At 35.8% G+C, this 26,327-nt stretch overlaps 1 protein-coding gene across 1 annotated transcript in view; it reads left to right on the top strand.

The window, feature by feature from the left end:
- AP3B1 (adaptor related protein complex 3 subunit beta 1) overlaps positions 1 to 26,327 on the top strand; it is a 254,331-nt gene that overhangs the window by 83,987 nt on the left and 144,017 nt on the right. The gene's annotated exons all lie outside the window — the stretch shown is intronic.

Raw genomic sequence — 26,327 nt, 5'->3', positions numbered from 1 at the left:
GAAGTTGTTTTCTGTGTGCAGTTTAACATTAGAGACATCCCTTCTTCTTTTCACCATATTGACAATTTAGAAAATTTTATTACATGGTTTACAATAGAGATTTCTCAGTGTGTATATACTTAAGATTTAAGTGTAAGTTTTAAACTTGTTTAAAGAAAAGAAATTTATTAAATATTACAAGAATAGCACATTCATTCTAATCTTGTGATATTTCTTTTTCATCTTTTTAAAAAGCAGTACTATGGATTTTAAAAATCAGCTATGTAAAAAGTAAAAGACCAGAAATCTCTCAATTATGAATAGGCCTTGAGTGCTCACTACATCTCACTTTTGTTAATTAGAAATAATACTAAAGTGAGGGAAAAATGTTCATAATACATGCTTTAAATGACATGTCAAGCTTTCAGATGTTTAAGGAGTTTAAATGTTTAAAATGTTCATTGGTGCTTTCTCCAATGCCTTGGTATTGTTAGCATTAAAAAGTATTTAAAAATTTTTTAAATATATTTTTATCCAGAAGACTCTATCTTAATTTTAATATTAGAAAAGTGTTTAGGTTATTCTACTTGAAGATGGAAGATCTTTTGGATTATTCATGTGTAAAAGTCTTATGCCACATATGACTTGTAAGTTGATGAAATTTTACTATTCAGCTGTGCTTTTATTTTATAAAGTTAATTTTAGTTATCATTGAGCAAAGTCAACTTCTGATGGTACTTTTGCTGAATTCAGCAACATGTCCATGCTGCAGATGTCTAGGCCCTGTCATATAAATAGTAACTTGGACAAGAGATTTTTGTTGCTAATAGCTGTTTGATTTCAGCCAGTTCCTTTCCAGAATGCTATTCAGATTTTTTTTCCTGTTGTGTAAGGTTATATAGGTAATTTTGCCTTACCTAACCACTGTCACTATTAAAATTTTTTATTTTACTTTCCTGTCACCATCAAATCATTTTCAGTAGCTGTATGCAAATGATCCCACGCTTTGTCATTATGTAGAAATTGGAGTTAAAATATATATTTTCCTTACCATATCTTCCAAAAATATGTAACGAACTTTAAAATCTCTTTTTGTAGTTTGTCTATTTGTGTGTCCTTTGAATTTTATTTCATCTTATTTTAGATAAAATTCATGTTTAAAGCTATTTGTAAAGCAAAGAAGCTAAGTTCTACACTACCATATATATTTATTCTTGTGACAGATAATTTGAAAAATTGCAACTGTATGCATTCCTTGTGTTTTCACATGTTAACTCTATGAACATTAATTATCACTAACATGAGGTGAAGTATGGTCATTGTCCCAGGTACACTGGAATTGGGCTAAATAATTTCTTATCTTTGCCACTTATTTGCAGTCTGACTTTGGTATTATTCTAAATTATGTGGTAAATAGGCTCGTTCGGTAGTGCTGAAATGTGCACCTCAGCCCTCAGGATCCTGTTGCACTGCCACGGGAACAACCATGGGGGGCAGTGGTGCTCTAGACGGGACAGCTCTCTCGCCTCTCACTGGGGTTCCACACAGAGCAGTCTTCACCTCTGTCAGCCTTTCATAGGCAGCTTTGCATGTGATTGCCTTTGAGAAAGATTCCTTTGCTTAATGAAAAGACAGAAAACCACTAAAATAGAATATTTGTAAGGGTTTAGCTAACTATAATCATATGTACTTTTTTAAATTATAGGAGCAATTCAAGCACATGGTGAAATAAAAAATGTTTTCCTTTTTATAAACCTCTTGATTGAGCCCTTAGAGGCAGTTACTGGCACCCATTTAATTTCAGTTGTTCTGGTGGTTATAAATTTTACTTTGGATAACACATTTCACTTTATTTATTAATTTAAAATGGTATCAGTTGACTCCAGAATAATCAAGATAACAGGCTTGTGTCTCTGTATACATATATGTTCTGTTCAGTACCTGTGGGAAAGATTTAAAGGGCTCATGCTTTATTGTAGTCGAAGATGTTAGTCTTTTAGTACAAATACATTTTATAAAATTAAGGTTCACATGATTTATCATCACTGAGGCCATGTCCATGCTGACTCTTTCACTTAACTCATCTCAGACTTTCTCTGTGGCTGGTTATAATTGTGTTTTACTGAGAGACTTTTGAGTGAGCAGCCCAGCCACTTGTAGTCTTGGAGACTTCTTGGCCTAGACTTGAAATTGCATCCAACTTTTTAGGACTACACTTGGCAATCTTGACTTTAGAAGTTGGCAAACTGAATTTTAAAGCAAAGTTGGCCCACACCTGGAAGAAACTGAGAAGTATTCGGCATTTATATCTGCTTTTGTTTTTCACTTCTCATGTTGTGAAAAGTGTACAGTGTAGTAAAGAACAGTTAGGAGACTTGTAGCGTAGGAAAAGTGGACCAGTACTCTAGCGAGTCAATGCTGAGTGGTTACCGTCCTTTTTATCCTTTTACATCAATACTGGAATGTGTTTTTTTCCTGGAATCAGTGGAGTAGGTGTTCATTCTAGTCCTCCATTCCCTTTTACATCCAGGCAGAGGGCACTTGCATAAATGCTGTGTGAACACCATTTTATGTTGTATAAAGGGCCCTTTATCTTGAAGTGAAAGAATTTGCAAATGAGAAAACAGTGTCACTAAAATAATGTATTGACTTAAAAGTTATTTAAAATAAAAAACTGCCTATAAATACCAAATTCATTAAAATCAAGAGATTTCTTTCTCAAATACTAAGAAAATGTGAAAAATAATACAGTGCTACTTTATATTTAGCAATTTATTGTTTCATTGTACTTTCTTATGTAGTATTTTATATGAGATAGGGCAATGGGAATTATTTATACCCATTTTGTAGATGAAGAAACAGAGCCATATAGATTTTAACGACTCACCTAAGATAATATTGCTTATAAAATGCGGAGCCAGAAATATAAACAGTAATCCGATGCTTAGGTCAACGTTCTTTCCTTTATATTCTCTTACTTCATGACTTTTAAATTAAAAATACCTTTTTACTTACCTTAATAAGTTTTTGTGTGTTTCCTTATTGTGTTTCAGTCAAAGCTAATTTTGAAGGCCCCCAATCCATAGTGCTCAGACATTGCAATTAGCTGACAACCATAATTAAACATGATTTTCAAAGAGAAAAATCGTGTTACTCATTGAATTCTTTAAAACGTTTGTGTTTATATGCTTGAAGGGTAGCAAAATTGTTTTTTTGAGGAATTGAAAATTGGTAGAAATACTTTTTGAGATGAGCTGATGTACATGCTTTTGTCAATAAGTTCTCAAATGAACACATCAAATACAAACAAGCTTCTTCAGGGGCAGAAGAGATTTTTAATTTAGTTTATTTGCATCATTATAGATCAGTATTTAGGCTGTTTATATGTAAATGTATGATTTGAGGAACAATTAAGTGTTGACAAAGTAGATTGCAGTCATATCAATTGCAATGCATTTTCCATAATTTTTCTAACTGACATCTTTGATGATAAATAGTAGATGCCAAGTCAAAGCCGATTATACAGTGCACTAGGAATTCATGGGGCTGTCAGGGAGAAGACCGATTGACTTTAAATTTACATATTAATGAGAAGATTTGTTAAGAGGGTGCTTGACTATAGAAAATAACAGCGTATTTATAGGGCACGACATTTTATAAATAAAGCTGATGCAGGAAAATGGAAATTAAACCTTTTAGGTTAATAAATTCAAGAGACTGCTAAAATGCATTTGCATTTTTATTTTCTTAAATTTACCTTACTCTTTGCAGTTCATGTGGGTTGTTTTTTTATTTTAGGTCAAGTTTGTATAATTTTCAAGGATATAAAATTCTCAAATATTTCTTTTGTGTCATTCAAGCCTATTATGGGAGAATATTTGAAGCATAAATGTAAATCTCTAAGACAAAAGTTGCTTTTGTAGAAGTAATGAATTTTAAAAAATAAATGTTATAAAACACCAAGTAAATTTTAAGAGTTATTAAAAAACAAAAACCCTTTAGTGGCATTAATTATAAACTAAAATAAAACTCGAGCACTGGGGCCTAACAGGAATGTTTTGTTTTGTCCGTCTAGCTCTTTAAAGTTGAACTTCCTCTAGGAGATGATAGTTTTGCAAGAATTATCAAAATATTTTACTTTGGCAATCTGGAACTTAAAACTTTATAAATTCACAGTTACTTTTTGCATATGAATCCAGGTAATATAATTCTTGTGGTAGTATGAGTGCCATTTTGAAATTTGGAGTGATGAATTTACTTTTCTCTCTTTCAGTATATCTGTACTTCGATTATAAAACCTTATATAGGTATAAGAAAGTTCCAAGTGTAGAATTTTGTTTAAAGTATTTTTAAGATAAGTTCCTTAAGTTTTTCAGGGGTAGCTATAAAATAAGAACTCATCAGAACGCAAAATTCATATAAATGGTTCTTGATTCTTGATTTTCTGAAAATACAAAGGTACTTTGGAAAAGGTCCCAAACTCCACATGCAGAGTTAAGTGTTAGAGGACTTAAGTGTTAGAGATTATTTTTTATTGAGTTTTAATTTTCTTTTCAGGTTAATTTTCTTTGTTAAATAAATTATGTATTATTTGTTACTAATGGACTATTTTTTAATCTTACTGTTCTGTGGAATTTTTTAAAAAAACAAAATAGTGAGAAGTTGTGGTAGAATCTGTGCTTTACAATGCGAGTAAAAGTTTCTTGTGTCCTCTTTCAGGCCACTGCTGATGAAGGGTTCAGTATGCAGGTTAATGGGAAATTATGGACCATGTGCTGATACTGAAATGAGGTCTCCCCTCCCTCCGTTGGTTAGGAAGCATTTATCTGAAAGTCCTTCTGCTTTTTGTTGTTTATAATTTACTTTTTTTTTTTTTTTTGTGAGGAAAATCAGCCCTGAGCTAACATCTGTGCTAATCCTCCTCTTTTTGCTGAGGAAGACCGGCTCTGAGCTAACATCTATTTGCCAATCCTCCTCCTATTTTTCCCCCAAAGCCCCAGTAGATATTTGTATGTCATAGCTGCACATCCTTCTAGTTGCTGTATGTGGGACGCGGCCTCAGCATGGCCGGAGAAGTGGTGCGTCGGTGCGCGCCCTGGATCCGAACCCGGGCCGCCAGTAGCGGAGCGCACGCACTTAACTGCTAAGCCACGGGGCCGGCCCTATAATTTACTTTTGATTGAATTTTTTTTTAACTCATGAAGTTTCTTTTTTAAAAAAATATTTAAAATTTTTTTTGTGTGTATGAGGAAGATCGGCCCTGAGCTAACATCCGTTGCCAGTCTTCCTCTTTTTGCTGAGGAAGATTAGCCCTGAGCTGACATCTGTGCCCATCTTCCTCTGTTTTGGGATGCCGCCACAGCATGGCTTGATGAGCGGTGTGTAGGTCCTCGCCCGGGATCCGAACCTTCGAACCCTTGGCTGCCAAAGTGGAGCATTCGAACTTAACCACTACACCACTGGGCTGGCCCCAAAAATATTTTAAATTTTATCTAACATGTACATGGTTAACAAAAAGAAGTTAAATACTACTACAAGGCTTAAAAGAAACATTTTCCTGTCCCACCATTCCCCATGCCTGAATTAGCTAGCTCAGATTCTTTTAGGCGTGTGTGTGTGTGTATTTAACTTTCTCCATTTCTAAGTAATACACATATATTGCTGTTTCTTCACTTATCAATTTTAGACATTATATATTGACTTCCTATTATAGAAATGGAGAATTTGGCATTCTTGTAATATATTACCTTATGTTTCCACTTTCCCTGTTCCATCTTTGCAATATAATTATGTTATAATTTTTCAATGTGTATTGTTCATTTAATTATGACTTTATGAATATTATTTATGCTGTAAAGTAATATTTTCACCTCCTTTCTTGTGGAACTTTTGGTTCTTCCTGGAATCAAAAATTGCCTCGTTTTTAATTTGTTTAGTTTAGCATGTCACTATTACAAAGCATTCCAAATTCTCTATTACAATATTAATTCCTCTCCAAATATTATTTTATATGCAGTTGTTGAAATACTTGTAGTTGCCCACCTAATATCAGTTCTCCAACCCCTTTTTAAAATAACAGAATCCTGATTTTGTTCAGAGTAGTGGTGTATCCACTTAAAAATAATTCATTTCTCTAGACTCTCTTAAAGTCAGAAATGGCTATATGTATGACCCAGTTGTGGAAATTGAGATATTTGTGGAAATATTCTGGTTGGGATTCTGGGAAAACTATTGTTTTTCTGACAGACTTACTTGACATACATATTTACTCTTTGCCTTTTCTCATTATTCCTTCCCAGAATGTATATATGATGATTAGAGGTACAGCAGCCATTTTGCGAGCTTGAGGATGAAGTCACACTCTGAAAGTGGATGGAACTGAAAAAAGGAAAAATGTTCTGCTTATGGAGCTACCTAACTTGATATTTCTGCTATATATAGCTGAACATAGTCCTAACTAATACAGTTGTCAAATAGATCAGGTATTCTGACAGCTTCATATTCTTCCAAGAGACGTAGTCCCAGAGGCTATACTTTCCTGTTCTGAGCTGATTGCTTGGGAGGCTTGCCACACAGCTGTTCTTCTGGAACTTTATTTCTTCTCTCCTCTGTGTTAAATCTCCTGTTTCTTAGGCCTTCCTTTCCCTAGTGTCTTCCTCTTTTGTGGTCTTCTGGTTTTGATGGAGCACATCCTTCAGTATCTTCTTAAGAATGGGTAGATGAGAGAGAGAATTGTGAGACTTTCACTGTCACTCTCCTACTTGATTGATGTTTAGCCTGGGCTTTTGGGTCAGTATTTTCTTAGGTCGTCTGTGTTTGTGTTACCTTTATAGTTGGAGTCTTGGCTGGAGGTAACACTGTTGATCACACCTTTTCTTTTTTTCTTCTGGGGGCTCTGTGGGCACGGATTTTTTTTCCTTTGCCGGTAATTCTTTTTTGTTTGTTTGTATCCTCAAAAATCTGTTTTTAAAAAAAAATCTTTGAAGATTAGTGAGGTTGAATCTCTGTGGATCATTCTATGTGCTCTGAATAGTCACTTCTTTATTTTAGGGAGTTTTTTTTATTTTTGAATTTTTTTCTTTGATGTTCATTTTTTTCTTGCTCCATTTGTCAGTTATATACTTCAGGAATTCCAGTTATTCTATTTTATAATTTTTGTCTACTGTCTGTCACCTTTTAAAAAATTGCTTTATTTTTGTCTTTTTATTTGGATTCATATTATCTCTTTTCTTTGTCAGTAATTTGATTTTCAATGATCTGATCTGTTCTTTACAGTTTTTGTTTAATTTGGTAATGAATTACTTTGGTCTTTAGTTTATTTACTCAGGTTTCAATCTTATATTTTCTTTATTCTATAGTTGTATCATCTCATCTTTGAATTTGTGTTTTCTTGAATTCATGTTCTTAGTAACTTCTTAGAGAATTTACTTTTGATATATATGGGATTTTTTTCCAGAATGATTTCTTGGTCTTTTGGATGTTTTTTTTCCCTTTTGTGCTGTGAATATGTTGCATAGTTATTATGCTCTTTTCATATCACAAGCACTTGGCAGCTCTGGTACAGACATTTTATTTGTTCTGATATAGTATGACTTCTTAATTCCGTTCCATTGCACCTAAAGACAGTTTATTCCTCTCAGTTTCCGTTTGAGATGTGGGTATTTTATGCCTTATTCTCTTTTGTTTTAGTAGCCTTTGGGCATTTGGGGAGAGGAGTAATTTGTGGGATAGTAAATTCAGTCTCAGCAGAGATTGAAGTCTTTTTTAGAATACTCAAGCACTTTTTCTGGAATTTTTTTTGAAAGCTCTACACTAGCATTCGTGCCACCTAGTATATTCCTGTGGAGAAATATTCTTGAGCTTTAAATTATTCTTCTTTATTCACTGTTTAATCCAAGAACTGTGCTGTCCGTTCTAGTAGCTGCTAGCCACATGTGGCTATTTAAATTTAAATTAACTAATATTGAAAATCAGTTACTCAGTTGCACTAGCCACATTTCAAGTGTGCAAAGGTCACATGTTGCTGGCGCCTACTGTATTGGATAGTGCTGATAGAAAACGTTTCCTTTTTCACAGAAGTTTCTATTGGGCAGAGTTGCCCCAGAGTCTTCACTTCTGTAGGGGACAGCCAGCCTTGTTGTTTAGTTTCCCATCCGCTTCTCCTCACCATCCCACCTCACCCCCAGGAGAGTGAAAAGATGAGGATAACCTCTTAGTTTTCTTCTATGGAGATTTTGGAAGAAGAAGCTTATTAATGAACGTTCTCAAGAAGTGAGGAATATGTTTTTCTAGAATCTTCTGTTTTTTTTTTTTTTTTTTTTTTTTTTGTGAGGAGATCAGCCCTGAGCTAACATCCACCAATCCTCCTCCTTTTTTTTTGCTGAGGAAGACGGCCCTGGGCTAACATCAGTGCCCATCTTCCTCCACTTTATATGGGACGCCGCCACAGCATGGCTTACCAAGCAGTGCGTCGGTGCACGCCCGGGATCCGAACCAGCGAACCCCGGGCCGCCGCAGCGGAGCGCGCGCACCCAACCGCTTGCGCCACCGGGCCGGCCCCTAGAATCTTCTGTTTTTAAAAAAACTTTTAAAAAGTTTATGCCATTAGATTGTGAGCCTCTTGCTGTTTTATTACTATTGACTTATTTTTGCTAGTTTTAATTTTTAAATTTTTTTTCACATTTTTTATATTGAGGAAAGAAATTCTATCTTATCTTTTTTTTTTTTTTAATTTTATTTATTTATTTTTTCCCCCAAAGCCCCAGTAGATAGTTGTATGTCAGTTGCACATCCTTCTAGTTGCTGTATGTGGGACGCGGCCTCAGTATGGCCAGAGAAGCAGTGCGTCGGTGCGCGCCCGGGAACGAACCCGGGCCGCCAGTAGCGGAGCGCGCGCACTTAACCGCTAAGCCACGGGGCCGGCCCTATCTTATCTTTATTTCACCATCTTTACCTAGATACCTCCCAAATTTTCACGGTATTAAACGTATCCTATGACGTTCAACATGTACTAAATGAATTTTAGGAGACTCAGAACTTCAGAAGTTTGGAAATGTGAGCCATTCTGCCCTCCTCTGATATCTGTCCTCAAAGTTTTCTTTTTCCTGCTGTGCTTTGTTTCTTGACATTCTCCCATGACTACTTGTGTCATCGTATTTTCTCTTCACCACGTAATCCCTTTGTTTCCTTATATTTTTCTCTGTGTTAGTCTTATTACTGTAGCATAAAGGAGTGGATATGGTTAATATTGAATTCCAGTCTTCTGACAAGTCAGTTATTTACATTAATTTTTAATTTTGTGATTTTGCTGCTTAGTAGTTTATTCATTTCAGAAAAGATTATGATTTTTTGTAATCTAATAATGTGGTAATTTGAAACATTCAATTTTATTCCATTCTGCTATCCATTTAGCTGTATCTGTACAGACTTTAAATTTCTGATATGTATCTTAAAGTCACTTCTCCTGGAAGCTGCAAGCCTTCAGTAGACTCCAGAGTTCCAAAATCATGGTATCAGACAGATTCTGCCAGTGCACGTTGTCTTAAGTGGTGCAGAGTGTGGCAGACACTGGTGATGGCCTCCAACAGCCAATCCCCATTGAAAAAGATCTTCTTCCTTGCAAACAGGTTTTCTGCAGGGATTGAGCACCCAGGTGTTTTTGAAGAAGCCATGTTGCTCCTCAGCCCGAACTGGTTTAGTTAATGTTAATTACCTTCCCCTTGAAGGTGATGGGTTTAGGAATGGGTGTATAATGAACTTCTGGCTAATGGGAAGTAATGGGAAATGTGAGGAAAGTGGGGTGCAAAGGAGTATATAAGAAAGATTTACTTTCACATGAAAAACATGAAGACATTTGACCTGCAGCTGAGATATACTTCATGGATTTACAGTTTCAGCTTCCATGGAAGGAATACTTTGATTGGATTAATTCTCTGGAAAATTATTTTAAAAACTAGCAATCTAAAGGCACTGTAGGACAGTCAAAAGTATGCAAAAACTAGAGAGGACTGTACACATGAAAGACTGAAATTTCAAGGTGTGAGATTTGCATGTTTGCGGATTTATGCCTGAGGGCACTTCCCAATCCCATATAATAATGGAAAAAGCCACAGCCTTACTTACCTACGTGTCCGAGAACAGACTTCAGAGCTGGCAGAATACCTAAAAAGGTTGGGGGAAATTCCAGGAGGGTGCGGGAATCACAGAAGGGTGAACCCTCTGGAAATGCATGTACACACCATCCAGATGTTTGGCTGACCAGTAAACTATGCATGTGTGGGGAAGAGTCCAGTGGGTCTAGCCAAAAAGCAGCAACTGGAAGATGCAAGAACTAAATGGAGATTTCATTTGCTGGCCACGTTAGGATAGACAGAGTTTGGAGTTTGAAACCAGTAAAATGCCTGCTGTAAGAAAAATCAATACACTTCAGAGGAATGGAACATAAGGAAGAACTTTTTATTGTGTGCTTGATAATATCCAGAATACAATAACAAAAAATCAGTGGACATGAGAGATGAGAAACAAACAAATAACCAGTGCTCAAGAGACAAAGCAGGCAATAGAAAGTAACCTCAAGATAATCAAGAAGAGGCAATAACCAGACAGATAAAGCTGCTCTTACATGTATGGCCAAATATCAAAAGCAACTTAGTTATATTGGATGAATAGATGAATCTTAATGGGAAAAAGACAGTATAAGAAAGAACCAAATGGAAATTCTAGGGCTGAAAAATACAATGATTAAAGGAAAAATATATTTGATGGACTTAATAGCCCAGAGGAAGCTGCAGAAGAGTCAGGAAACCTGAAGGTAGATCAATAGAAATTAGTCAATCTGAAGAACAGAGAGAAAAACAAGTGAAGGAAAATGAACAGTCTCAGAGCCATGTGGAAGAATGTGAGACAGAATGAAATAGTTGTAACTAAAGTCCCCAAGTGAGAGGGAAGAGTAAACAGAGCATAAAGAGTACCTGAAGACATAAAGGCTGAAAAAATTTCAAATTTAGTTTAAGGGGAAAAAACACAAGTGTACAGATTCAGGAAACTCATCAAACTCCCAAGCAAAATAAAGAAAAAGTCACACCTGTGCACTTCATAGTCAAACTTTTGAAATCAAAAGCGAAAAAAAAAACCTTGAAAGCAGACGGAGATAAACAGTGCATTACATACAGAAGAACAATGATTCAACTAACTTCTGATCAGAAACAATGGAGTCTATAGAACGGTGGAAGAAAAAACTGTCGACAGAGAATTCTATACTGAACAAAACCAATCTTCAAAGTAAAGGTGGAATGAAGACATTTTCAGATGAACAAAATTGAAAAATTCATAGGAGAACTGTATTACAAGAAATCCTACAAGAAATTGTTTGGGTTGAAGAGAGATGATAATAGATGGTAATTCATAACTATAGAAAGTAATAAAGAATGAAAGGAATGTTATATATGCGGGTAAATATTATAAATTACACTTTTTCTTTTTTCTCTTAATTTCTTTAACATTCAATTTCTATAACAGAGCAATATATATATCTCTGTCTGACAGTCACAGATTGCACCTGCTTATGCTTGAACTCCAAACTTGTCCGTGCCCCCATGGAGCTGTAACCTTTGCTTCCAGTGCCACAAGTCTCTGTGTGGACATATGTTTTCATGTCTCTAGGAGCGGAATTGCTGGGTTGTAAATATATGGCTTTCCCCTTCTTACCTCCAGTTGTTACCCTTCAAACGCAACCAGTTCTAACTCTTTTAGCTTTATCTTCTATTGGTTATCCTCATATTATTTTTAAAACAACTTGCTTATATAGCTTTTTCTAGTCACTCAAGTCACCCTTTATCTAGAGTACAGATATTTTTTTCCATTCAAGTATTAGAGTTCCCCATAAGATTAAAAAAAAAAAACTTTACTGATTTATCTCCTCCTCCACAAATGTCTACAAATATTTCAAAACCTCTGCTCTAACCCTAAACCTTTCTTTTTTGATGTCCTAAAAGGAGAATTAAATTTATCAATTTCAATTCAATAGATATTTACCTTCTCTAATATATTCTCTTTATTTCAGGGGTTAAGGTAAGGAGGGAATGAATACATGAGGAATCATGGTTAGTTCTACTTAGGTTGGTTTTAATTTTATTTCATAGTTTATGATTGAAACAAAACCCCTCCAAAATGTATTCTGCTTAACAGAAAGCAGTTTTTAGGGGCTGGCCCCATGGCCTAGTGGTTAAGTTGGGCATGCTCTGCTTTGGTGGCCTGGGTTCAGTTCCTGGGCATGGACCTACACACTTGTTGGTGGCCATACTGTGGTGGCAACTCACATACAAAATAGAGAAAGATTGGCACAGATGTTACCTCAGGGCGAATCTTCCTCAGCAAAAAAAAAAAAAAAAAAGCAGTTTTTATTTATTCCCCATCATTAGATCAAGGTTGGTTAGTTTTCGAATAATTGAGACCCTTCTTTCTCATGTCTTAGAACCCTTCAACCTAAGCTCAACATGTGTCATGAGTGAATTTAATTTCAGAAAAATTTGAAAAAATGCCTATATAGATGCATTTTTAACAGAGTTTCTCATTGACAAAGTTTGGAAACCACTGCATTCAGAAAGCTTGTTTCTTGTATACTGGAGCTGAATATATAGTCATAAGAAATGAGAAGTATTGTGGGCAATTGAATGCTGTGAATTTTCATAGTGGCTCAACACAAAGTTACTGGGGAGAGGTGTTTCCGTAATCGTGATGTATTGGAGGAGATTCAGTGTTCAGTGGTCCTCAAAACCACACTTCCACCCGTGTGATAAAGTGGTCACTGGGCTGTGGTGTAAAACATGTAAAGTAAAGAGCATAACAGTTACTTCACAGAAGGAAAAAAAAGTCTCAAACCAGTATGCATATCTGAGTTGTTTTAACAAGATCTGATTTGGGGGGAATGAGACTTCTTTTTTTGTCTTTTCTTTTGAGAAAAATATTAAATTTAAAATTTTATTAAACGTCATTTTTTTCTAGTGATTGTGTTTCTCTGATAAAGTGTGCTCTCCATACTGAAGAGCTAACTTTACTAAGTGATTATGATATTGCTAATCACCTACCCACTCGGGTCTTGTCTGGGACATCTAACCTAGTGTCAGAGAGTTGTACCACCAATATACTGCTGTGGTGTCTAGGGACTGATTGTTCCCCCGACATTTGTATGTTGAAGCTCTAACCCTCAATGTGATGGTATTTGGAGGTGGGGACTTTGGGAGGTAATTAGGTTTAAATGAAGTCATGAGGATGGTGTCCCCATCGTGGAAATAGTGCCCTTATAAGACGAGACACCAGAGAGCTTGCTTCCTCTCTCTTTCTCCGCCATGTGAGGTCCTGGTGAGAAGGCAGCCATCTGCAAACCAGGAAGTGGGTTCTTACCAGGAACTGAATCTGCTGACACCTTGATCTTGGACTTCCCAGCCTCCAAAACTGTGAGAAATAAATGTTTATTGTTTAAGCCACACAACCTGTGGTGTTTTGTTATAGTAGCTGGAGCTGACTAATACAGCATCTCAGATGACAGAAGAATGTCATGATGTGTTCCCCTGTGTAGCTTTTCAGCATTGTATAATAGTCTATGTCCACTGCTGACCACAGAGATTGTTTTGTCCTGGTAGAAATCTTAAGGTGTTGCTAGTGCCCTCCAGGCTATCATGGAATTCAGAAGGCAAGTGGGTATATTCAACGTCTTTTTCTTGACTACTGTAAGTGCCAAGCTAATAAAAGAGACAGATGACAGGATGAAGAATAATGATTTCTGAGGTAAAATCCTGACTCCACAACTTCTAATCTCTGAGATTATTGATAATTCATGTAAACTGTGTGCACCTCAGTTCTTTCATCTGTGAAAAAGATAGTCAATACCTGCTTTGCTTACCTCCTGGGGTTGTTTTAAGGATTCAGTAAGATGTTTGTGAAAGTGCTTTGCTGATATGAAAAATTACTTCAGCTGAAGTTGCCTTTTATTTCTAATCCCAGTGTTACTGTTCACATGTTGTAAAAGGAGATGTTTTTCAGGAGCGTTTCATTCCTTCATCAATTTTTATAGATGAGCAAATTCTGCTGTGTGTAATTTTTAACTGTTGTCCATTTTATTTTTTCTTTATTTTTTGTTACTTCTTATGAACTGACATAAAAATCATAGTTTGTTTTTATTTCTCAATTAATCCATTCAGATAAAATGAGCAAGTCTCTCTGTGTCGTAAGATCTCTCTAAAAAGCAAAGGTTATCCTCAGACTCCAAAATTGTGAGTTTAAGCACTGACTTATTACAATTTTTGTGAACATTTCTGTTCGGAGCTTCAGGTACAAAATCTGTACAGAGTATTACTACTTAGGTATAATTTCACACTTTATTCCATGAATCTGTGTAATAGTACTTGAAAGATGTGTAAACTATGCCTTTCCAAAATACACTATATGGAGTAAAAGGTAATTTTTTTTTTTGCCTTCATAAAGCTTATATTTAAAATAACATTTTTCTTTACTGAAAATGGATGTTTTTGAGCAAAGTGAAAAGCTAATTTTATTCTGATGTTTTTTTTTTTTTTTTTTTTTTTTTTTTTGGAGCTCTTTCAAAGGATTTATTTGCTATAGAATTGCTTGAGCCCACCAACAAGGTGAACTCAGGATTTCTGTTTAAAAGGATTTTGCTCACTGCTTTATTTTTACAAGTGCTTCAACATTCAAAAAGCAATTCTTTTTGCCAGCACTTGGCATGTCTGGAAGAGGTTAGAAAAAGTTAGAATCTATAGAATGTCTAAAAATAGAAAAAACCCCGAACATTTCAAAATTCCTCATTTGGACAGATCCTGAGTTGAAATCACATTCATCTGCAAAAAAGAACTGTTTTAGGTCAGAAATGCTGTATTTTATAAATCCAGGTGCTGACCTTGGACTTAACTGTGAGGATTCCAGGCACTGCATGAATGGCAAGAGAGACGCCATTCAGTTGGCCAATTCGGGTAGGTGTCCTCCCTGGCTTGTGAAGTATTATAAATATCTCTTAAACCCAAACCTCCTGGTTCTCTTATGCCGATTGTCTTAATATGATTCTCAATATTTTTTTTAACAAATAAAAAAAAATTTTCCCTGCAAGATCATACATAAGTATTTGTTGCTTTAGATACAGAGAAACCAAGTATGGATGTGAATTAACAATTCAGCAATGGAGCTGTGAATCTCTGGATGGCTATGTAAGCTGTAAGAAAAGTCCCTTGCTGGCCCTGCACTTGCTGTGCACCAGAGGCGACCATCCAGGCAAGGTCAACCTGAAGAGGGTGTGAACCCAAGCAGCTGCTCGATGGGTTTAAACCGCCACTCATCTGCCTCCAGCTCTTCTACCAAACCAGCTAGTTTTTCCATCCGAGCAACTTGCTGATCATGTTTCACCTGTTTAAGGGTAGATGCCACTTGATAGCTGAAAACGGATTCGCAGAGGAATCTCTCAGATCCATCTCAATGGTTTTGGCACTTTCCCCTACAGCCCCGCCCTCCAGGGCCAGCCGGAGCGGCCGCGCTTCCTACGACCGGCCTGATGTTTTTATATTAGCATTTGGGATGGTCAGTACACGTGAGTGAAGGGAGACCTATTTTCATATGAGATAAGTTCAGATGTATTACTCACTGGTTCTTTTTTTTAAATACACTTTAGTTTTTAGAGCAGTTTTAGGTTCACAACAAAACAGAGCAAAAAATACAGGGAGTTCCCGTATATTCCCTACCCCACTCACACACACAGCCTCTCCCACTGTCAACAACCTGCACCACGATCAGTGAACGTACATTAATACATCGTCATCACCTGGGGTCCATAGTTTACATCAGGGTTCACTGTTGGTGGTGTACATTCTGTAGGTTTTGACAAATGTATGGTGACACGACTCCACCATTGTGTTGTACAGAATAGTTTCACGGCCCTAAACATCCTCTATGCTCTTCCTCTTCGTTCCTCCCTCCCCACCAAACGCTGGCAATCCTCTTCTTTTTACTGTCTCCATCGTTTTGCTTTTCCGGAATGTCATATAGGTGGAATCCTATACTATGTAACCTTTCTAGATTGGCTTCTTTCACTTAGTAGTATGGATGTAAGCATCCCCCTCATCTTTTCACGGCTATTTAGCTCATTTCTTTTTAGCACCGAATAATGTTCCGTTGTCTGAATGTACCACAGTTTATTCATGTGTTCACCTGCTGAAGGACATCTTGTTCGCCTGCAAGAATTAGCAGTTATGAATAAAGCTGTTACGAACCTTATGTGGATTTTTGTGTGGATTCATTTGGGTATAAACCAAGGACCATGATTGCTAGATCATTTGGAAAGAGTATATTTCGTTTTGTAAGAAGCTGCCAAATTGTCTTCTATAGTGGCTGTACCATTTTGCATCCCCACTGGCAATGAATGAGAGTTCTTGTTGCTCTGCATCCTCACCAGCATTTGGTGGTGTTAGTGTTTTGGATTTTGGCCATTCTAATAGGTGTGTAGTGGTATCTCATTGTTGTTTCAATTTGTATTTCCCTAATTACGTATGATGTTGAACATTTTTTCATATGCTTATTTGCCATCTATGTATCGTCTTTGAGTTGTCTGTTCAGGTCTTTTGCCCATTTTTAAATAGAGTTGTTTGCTTTCTTATTGTTGACTTCTTCACCAAATATTTCTCTGAAATCTGTGGCTCGTCTTGTCTTTGTCTTGACATTTTCTTTCGCAGAGCGCACGTTTTTGATGTTAATGACGTTCAGCTTATCAGTTATTTCTTTTGTGGATCATGACTTCCTTTGGTGGTGTATCTAAAAGTCATCACCATACCCAAGGTCATCTAGATTTTCTCATATGTTATCTTCTGGAATTTTATAGTTTTGTGTTTTATATTTGTCTATAACCCTTTTTGAGTGATTTTTTGTGATAGGTGTAAGGTCTGTGTCTAGATTCATTTTTTTTGCATGTAGATGTCGACTTGTTCCAACACCATTTGTCGAAAAGACGATCTTTTCTCCATTGTATTGCCTTTGCATCTGTGTCAAAGATCAGTTGACTGTATATTCATGTGGATCTATTTTTGAGTTCTTTGTTCTGTGTCATTACTCTATTTGTCTGTTCTTTCACCGGTGCCACAGTGTCTTGATTACTGTAGCTTTATAGTAGATCTTGAAGTCAAACTCACTGTTTAAATTTTTAGTTATGGAAAAATTTAAGCATACACAAAGGTAGGGCTAACCTTCTGGTCAGTCCCCATGTCCATATTACCTAGCTACAACAGTCTTCACCTCATGGCTGCTCTCATTTTAACTCTACCTGCTTTCCACTTCTACTCCCAGATTTCATATAAAATTCTAGATATTATATAATTCCATCTATGTCTATTCAGAATGTATTTCTAAAACACTATCTTCACTTTAAAGAAACTGCAAAGCTTTCTCAAATATAAGTTGGTCCCTATTTTCTAAATGAGACGATTAAAGCTTTTTTGAGGTTACATACAGCTTGAATGTGTACTTTTTTAGAAAGATGGATAAAATAGTCTGGTAATATATAATTTCGTTTTAGATACAGAGTTATATTTTAAACCACAGAAAAGTAAAATATTCATTTTTAAATGTAACTTTTTGATACTCATTTTATGAGGTTTATCACGTGCATTTTATGTATTTGTGTCCTCAATAACTAGGGCTCCTTTTTGAGCCATTTAATCATTTTCCATAGGGAAGTATCTTTGCTTCTGTATAGGTTGTTTGAGATACACATCACCTTGGAATATGGATATGATGCTGTCATAGAAATACATTTCAAGTCTGCAGTACACATTTACTGGATATTAGCATAGTTATTATTTGGAATTCTTCTGTAAGGAAGACTTGGCTTTTCTCCCCCATTTGTTTATTTTTAGTCATTTATTATGTACTCAGATATTTATTTTATCCTTTGGGTTATAAACAAAAATTTGTTGCTCAGATTTTTTGGGTTTGTCCTTAGAGAATTTGTTTGTTTAAATACTTGATGATCTAAATTTATTTTAACTGCCCTAGCTTTAGAACCAGTCTTATTTTTAAGGTACAAAGGAGCAGGTTTTATGGGGTTCATTAATGTTTTTTACATCTGTCAGATTTCTGTCAAATGGTTCAATCTTTTGTAATAGTCATATCAGTAATTTATTGCAGTAAAGGTGACATTACTTAATGACTATATGGCTTAGAAAAACTTGCCAACGTAAACAACAATAGGAAATGTTTTAATTAATACCCACTAGAAACTGCATGTATGATAACGCCTCATTTCTCCAGGCTCAGTAGAAACACTACATAATAATAATTGATTTTTTTTTTTTACCTTTTTGATGCAAACACTTCTAAAACACATTTCTATTTCTCTGCCCCTTGGCAGAGAATGAAAGAAATAAATTAACATTTTCTTTTTAAGTTATACCTTTTATTTTATTTTTATCTATGTATCAGGAAACCAGACTATTAAGATGCTTAAAATTATATGCATAATATTCTCTGAATAAGGACTTTATATTTAGAATATCTAAAGGCTTCATAACAGCTCTTTCAGCTGTGTAGGAGAGGCTTTTCTACTTAGTTCCAAATTCACAGATGTGTTGCATAGAGACTGCATAATAAGAAATATATTAGAAGGTACAGAGTAAGTTAAAAACATTAAGCAGTTTCACTAAAAATAAAATATTGCTAAAATATTGCTTTCTGATATACATGGAGGTATATTAAAATTGATTCATCTTCCTCTTTTATATATGATATACAGTTAGTATACTAAATTGAGCAAATGGAAACTTTTTTCTGTAAATCGATTTCAGCATCTTTGAAACCCATTTTATCTGTTTTTACTCTTAAGCAGACTGAACGTCTTTCTCATATCTTGTCTACCTTAGTTGTTAACCAACTTTTCTGTTTCTGGACAAGGCAAAACTAAAATTCATTCCATTACATGTTTAAAGTATTAATTAAGAATGATTATTTCAAAACTGTTCAAAGTTATCTAAGATATAAAATCTGAACCTTCATTTAACTTAATTATCCTGGGCTATTATCTCTAAGAGAGCACAAATCTTCCTCTTTCTGATCTGTCCAAATTACCACAAATGTAAAATTAGTCAAAGTCAGATTTTAAAAGATTGCCATATTAACTCTGTAAGTGGTTGCTGAAATTATAGCACCTTATATCAAAATGATATTAAAAAGTGGATCTGACTTTTCTATAAAAATAATATGGAGTTGAATTCCCTGCCAACAGCTCAGTCTTATCACTTAATTCCTTGAACATATTATCCATAGGTATTTTACTGTTCATTTTAAATTCTTCTTTATTATCCTGATTTTTTACCTTCTCTGTTTTTGTTTTTCTTGATTTATATTCACATCATTATCTTTTTTTTCTATATGTATTTAATTTTTTTATTGAAGTAGAAATACATAATGTACATGTGTCAGAAGCAAATTGCTTCATGAATTTTCACAAACTGAATACACCTATGTAACAAGTACTCAGATTAAGAAACAGAAATTCTAAGTATACTTTAGAAGCCCTCCTCTTGACATCTTCCACTAATATCCTGCTTTCCCTCCCAAGTGGAAACAATATCCTGACCCTTAATGACATTGCCTTTTCTTTCCTTCCCTCCCTTCCTCTCTTCTTTCCTTACTTCCTTTATGAAAAATTGTTGAGCTAGTCTGAGGCTTTGGATGATGGATTTTGATTTGCTTGTGGAATATGAAGGGTATCAACAATCTGAGTTCACTTAACCACCTCAATTATGGATTGAGATGATTAAAAGATGGGCTTTAATTTATTTTCTTTACTCCCTAGGGTATAGACTCTGTGGCTTTTAAACCAAAGACTAGGAGAGTTAGTAGGAGTTGTGCTTTTTGGTGAATCCTGACCTCCATTTTTTGTTTCTGTATTTTTGTGAATCCGCTGGAAGCTCTACTCAGCTTTTAGGCCTCTCAGCCTCCTGTTGTGTAATAGCATATGCCTTTTGGGGGAAAGCAATTGCAAATGTTGGTCAGATTTCTAGGTTTATTGCTTCTTCTAGGTCTTGCCTACATAATTCATCACTGTTCTGTTAGCTCTTCAATGCCTTCAAACAGATATGTTTCATATTTTTTCCCTAGCTTTTCTCACTGGAAGGGTTGTTCCAGATTGCCTATTTAGCCATTACAGGAAGCAGAACTCTATAAACCTATATTACTTGTTTTTAAAAAGTGATCTTTAAAGGCTTATTTATAATGACATTTTTGTCACTGGGGTTTGTGACTTCTTTTAAGCATCTGTAACTAGCATTGATTAAAATTGTTTCAGTGTAATGAGTTGCCCAAACAGTACAACAAGAGCCTCATGATATATTTGTAAACTCCCAGATAGAAGGCAATTTCTTTTCTGAGGGATAATTTTAGGAGGAAATTTTTCTTCATATTTGGCATCTAGGGATATTTGATTTGAGGCAAAGTAATAGTTTCTATTACATTGTTTCTAGAAAGAAAGTTTCTTAATAATAAGAGCAGAGATAATAGCTACTATTTGAATGTTTAATATGCACAAGGCACTAAGTGTTGTGTAACCTTCTCTAAACTAATCAATCCTTATAAACACTTTTATGGTATAGATGCTGCTTTTATTACCTTTTACAGATGAGTAAACTAAGACAAGGAGAGGTCAAGTAATTTGCCATGGTCATAGAGCCGGCGCTGATATTGAACTGGTGTGACCCATCTGGTTGTATACATCTAGCATCCATTCTGGTTGGGCTAGTGTCTGTTCTGATGGATTGAAAACCTGAGAAAACATAGCCAGCAGTAACACAGATTCAGGTATAAAGTTATTGGAGATTGGTTCCCATCCTCTGTGGAAACCTCCTCTTATTCATTTCGTTAACTTCATAAAAACATCAACTCTTCATTTATCAATTAACTTTTTTTCCTTTTAGTTCAAATTTAGAGAATTATGCAATTGGTATAAAAATATAGCCAGTAATTAGCAGAGCCAGATCTAGAAAGCTGTGCTATCATGATGTTCTCATAGCTGTAGAACAAATTGAAAATTTGTAAAAAGTATGAGAAATTTCTTTTGAGGGGAATATACTTTGAAATAGTCATTGATAACAATAACTATTTTAGGTATTAAGCAACATGTTCTTCATGTTTATTATCCCATAATCCTGTTGTTAAAAACTTTATGCTATTTTAAATAATCCCTTTCGTTTTAAGAAATTATACTAATTTGTTTAATATTAAATGTTAAAATTAATTTACAGATCTTTAATATAACATATCATGAAGTATTGATCTGTAGAAGTTTTTATTTTATTTTATTTTGGCGAGGAAGATCAGCCCTGAGCTAACATCTGTCACCAATCCTCCTCTTTTTGCTGAGGAAGATTGGTGCTGGGCTAACATTTGTGCCCATCTTCCTCTACTTTATATGTGGGACTCCTGCCACAGTATGGCTTGATAAGCGGTGCATAGGTCTGTGCCCCAGATCCGAACCTGCAAACCCCAGCCCGTTGAAGTGTAGCATGCAAACTTAACCACTACGCCACTGGGCCGACCCCTGTAGGAGTTTTTCTTAATAGCTTTGTTAGATCTTTGAATTTTATGTGGCACAGATACTAATGAAAGAAAAAAATTCTGTTGCAATCTTTTTACTAAAATTGTTGTCATAATCCTAAACACTTGTACTGTAATATAAGCAATGTGATTATGTTCTTTATTAAAATAATTGAGCTTTAATAAAATGTGTTAATTAATAATGAAGGAGAAATGGAATGAATAAGTGCTTATTGAAAGCAGCTTTTTATGTGCATTTGTGGATTTTATTTTTTATAGTGCTATGTTGATACAGCAGTTTCATCATATATCAGTTTCAGGTAGAGTTTGAATATTTGTTTGATTAAAGTTGGCTAAAGATTGTAGGTGAGTGCTTATGCTTAGAGAATGTGATTCTTTGTATATCATTTTAGTAATTTACTAATTCACTTAATAGAACCAGTTTGGCCTGAAGCTCCATAAGGGAGCAGTCACTCAAGTCTGGCCTTGATATAAAAATGTATCTTAATTACAGTCCTTCCCTCCTTTTTTAAAAGCACTAAGAGACAAGTAGTTTGTTTTGATTGTGTATTCAAAGGAAGATGATAATGCTACAATTTGTGGTCGCTTTTAAAGATGGGTATTATTTTAAAAATTTTCTTTGGTTTTTGGAGTGTAAATTTGGTGTTTCTTCTGTTTGGAGCATTTCTTAAGATTTTTTTATTGTGGATTTAAAAAACACTGAGATAATATGCTTACTTCTAAGAAACTTAATGGTCATATTTTTGATGAAAACTATTTTCAGTGATATTAAAGTCAAGAGTCAAGTAAAGATTGTGTATTATCTGTAGTTACTTAGCAAGGGAAGAGTACTTCTTTAAGTGATTTTAACCTAAAACATTTTAGATAATTTCTTTTTTTGTTGTGTTATAACAGTGGATAAATATATACAAATAGCTTTTAAGTGATTTATTAATTTTTTTCTCCTTAATTTTATTCAATTAAACTTTCTATTTTAAGATAACTATAGATTCACATGCAGTTGTAAGAAGTAACATGGAGAGATCTGGAATAACGTTTACTTGTTTTCCCCCAATGGTAAAATCTTGCAAAACTGTAGTAAGGTATTAACAAGATTCAGAACATTTCCAACAGAAGGATCCTTTATGATGCCACTTTATAGCTAAACCCCACTTCCTTCTCTGTGCTTAACCCTGCCTCCCCTTAACCCCTTAGTAACCACTAATTGGTTCTCCATCTCTATAATTTTATCATTTCAAGAATGTTAAATAAATGGAATTATACAGTATATGACCTTTTCAGATTAATTTTTGTCACCATACTTCTCTGGAGATTAATCAGAGTTGTTGTGTGTATCAGTCGTTTGTTTCTTTTTATTTCTGAGTGGTATTCCATGGCCTAGATGTTTAACCATTTTGTTTAACCATTTGTTTAACCAATTGTTGAACCAGTCATCCATTGAAGGACATCTGGGTTGTTTCCATTTTGGCTAATAGGAATAAAGCTTCTATGAATATTCGTGTACAGGTTTTTGTATGAGAATAAATTTCCATTTAATGCCCAATAGTGCAGTAATTGGGTTGTATGGTAATTGCAGAAACTGCCAACCTGCCAGAGTGGCTGTAACCTTTTACATTCCCACCAGCAGGATGTGAGTGATCCTTTTCCTCTCTGTCCTCACTATCATTTGGTGTTGTCACAATTTTTTTTGTTTTAAGATGAGAGCCTTTCTGATAGGTGTGTAGTGGTTTTAATTTGCATTTCCCTAATAGCTAATGAAGTTGATTATCTTTTCATGTGCTTTTTTTGCCATTTGTATATATCCTTTAGGGAATGGTTTGTTGATTTCTGTATTAATCTGCTAGGGCTGCCATAGCAAAATACTACAGCCTGGGTGGCTTGATCAACAGACATTTATTTCTCACTGTTCTCACTTCTCACTGCTCGAAGTCCAAGATCAAGGTGTTGGCAGGTTTGGTTTCTCCTGAGGGCTCTCAGATGGCTGCCTTCTCGCTGTGTCCTTACATGGCTTTTTCTCTGTGCCTCCATTGGTGTCTCTCTTCTTATAAGGACAACAGTCCTGTTGGATTAGGGTCTCATCTATGAATGAATTAGGGTACTTCATTTAACCTGAATTACCTCTTGAGTGGCCCTATTTCCACACAGAGTCACCTTGGGGTTTGGGGCTTCAACATGTGAATTTGAGGGGGGAGGGGCACAATTTAGTCCATAACAATATTTTTTGCCCCTTTTTTAATTGAATTGATTTTTTTTTTTTTTTTTACTGTTGAGTTTTGGGAGTTGTCCTTATATTCCAGATACCAGTCTTTTGGAACATATGTGGTTGCCAGTATTTTCTGCCAGTCTATAGTTTGTTTTTTCTTCCTCTTAGGAGGATTTTTCACGGAACAAGAGTTTTTAATTTTGATGAGATACAATTTATCGTTCCCTTTTATGGACTGTGCTTTTGGTGTCAAATCTAAGAATTCTTTGCCTAATTGTGTAACTGTTTTAAAAATCTGTTCTGCCATGTTGAAATAAAAATGATTAGAGATTGCAAAATTTTCTTTTGCTGGGGGGAATGTGTGAATTTATAGAAAGAAGGTTTACTTAGAAGAATAGGGGCAGGTCAGTCATGAGAAAAATGAACTATTGGGAGACAATTCTTCATGAGTTTTTCTCGTTTTTGCAGCTCTTCTGAGTAAAGGCAGTAGTAGGTTTTGTTCTACACTATCTTTTAAGGATGTTTGTATAACAAGCAGCCTTGGAAAAGAGAGATAATGTTCCCCTTCTGGACAAGGTCATCTTGCCTGGTAGCATCATCATCTGCTTGGTCATCCAAGCTGGGAATGGGGGCATCCTTATTGAATGCTACTGTCTCATCCTTCACATTCAGTCACTGTATCCCCCTGATTTCAACTTCTGCGTAGTTCTGGAATCTCTCCTTCGTTTTCATCTTTATCACTAACCACCCTGATTCATTACCTCATCCTCTCAAATGTCATTTCTGTCCTCCTGCTTTTCAGATTTTTTTCTTTGTCTTTAGTTTTCAGGAGTTTGACTTAATGTGTCTTGTTATGGATTTCTTTGAGTTTATCCTGTTTAGGATTTACTAAGCTTATTCAATCTGTAGTTTTATGTCTCTTGCCAAATTTAGGACTTTTTCAGCCATTATTTCGTGGAGTACTCTTTCAGCCCCGCCCTCTTTCTTCTCTGTTTCTGGGATTCAGATGACAGGAAATGTTAATTGTTTTGGTATAGTTTCACAGGTCCCTGAAGTTCTGTTTTGTTTTTTTTTCCCTTTGTCCTCAGTTCGTTTTTTCACTGTTGTGCAGATTGGGTAATTTCTGTTGTTCTGTGTGCCGGTTCACTGATGGTTTCGTCGATGCTGCTTTTTTTTTTTTTTTTCTGGTGAGGAAGATTTGCCCTGAGCTAATATCCGTTGCCAATCTTCCTCTTTTTTTTTCTCTTTCTTTTTTGGCTTGAGGAAGATTAGCCCTTAGCTAACATCTGTGCCAGTCTTCCTCTGTTTTGTATGTGGAATGCCCCCACAGCATGGCTGATTAGTGGAGTAGGGCTGTGCCTGGGATCCGAATCTGCGAACCTGGACTGCTGAAACGGAGCACGTGGAACTTTAACCACTCGGCCACGGGGCCAGCCCCACCTCAACACTGCTTTGGATCCGATTCGTTGTTTAATTTTGCTTCTTGTGTTTTTCAGTTGTAGCATTTCTGTTTGCTCTTTCTTTATATCTTCTATTTCTTTGTTTGGACTTTATAATTTTTTGCTAAGACCTTCTAATTTTTCATTTATTTCAAGGACGTTCCTAGTTGCTCACTGAAGCATTTTTATGTTGACTGCTTTAAAATCTTTATCATATAATTCTGATATCCCTGTCATGTTGGTGTTGGCATCTACTGGTTATCTTTTTTCATCCACTTTGAGATCTTCCTGGCTTTTGGAGTGATGAGTGATTTTTGATTGAAACCTGGACATTTTGGATATTATGAAATTCTGGATCTGCATTTGTTTGACACGACTCCATCAGGGAAAGGTGGGGTGCATGCCATCTCATTACTGCCAGGTCATGATAGAAGTCCGGATTCCTCACTCAGCCTCCATTGACACCTCAGGGAGGTCATGCTTCTTGTTATGATGTGTGAATGTGGGATTTCTGGCTCCCCACTAGGACTCCCCTGATAACTCTTTGGCTGTGAGGGATAGAAGTGCTTCATTACTGTTCCACATGTGTCCTCCACTAACACCATAGAGTGGTGTGTCCTTGTTACCACTGGGTGGTAGTGCTGCAAGTCCTGAGTGTCCCGAAGCATCTTCTTACATTAGCCCAGTGGGGAAGGGTATGGTCGCCTCATTATTGCTGGGTGAGCTTGGTTGTTCAAGCTCCCCCCTCGGTCCCCACTGGCACCATGAAGGTGCCTCATTACCTCCTGGTGGGAATTAAAGTCTCGGTCCCATCTAGGCCTTTTCTGACACCACCACAGTGGGATGGTTGGGGCATCTCATTACAACGTGGTGAGGGTGGAGGTCCAGGCTCCCCATGTCAGCCTTCTTGGGTGGGGGTGGGGGTGGGGGTGAGGCCATAGTTTTTCTCTGGTGTTGGCTCTACTAGAGCAGTTATTTTCTAAAAGCTTTCTGTCTTGCTAGACTTTCCCTTTTCTGTTCCTTTTGCTACAGAGAGCAGGTTTTTGGAGCGTTTGTTTTATCCATGCTTGTTGGTGTTTCTGCATTACCAGCTTCTCTAGCAC

The sequence above is a fragment of the Diceros bicornis genome, chromosome 1 (genome assembly GCF_020826845.1).
Source record: "Diceros bicornis minor isolate mBicDic1 chromosome 1, mDicBic1.mat.cur, whole genome shotgun sequence".
NCBI lineage: Eukaryota > Metazoa > Chordata > Mammalia > Perissodactyla > Rhinocerotidae > Diceros > Diceros bicornis.
Note: the sequence above shows the minus strand (reverse complement) of the source record. Positions and strands in the feature narration are given on the sequence as shown.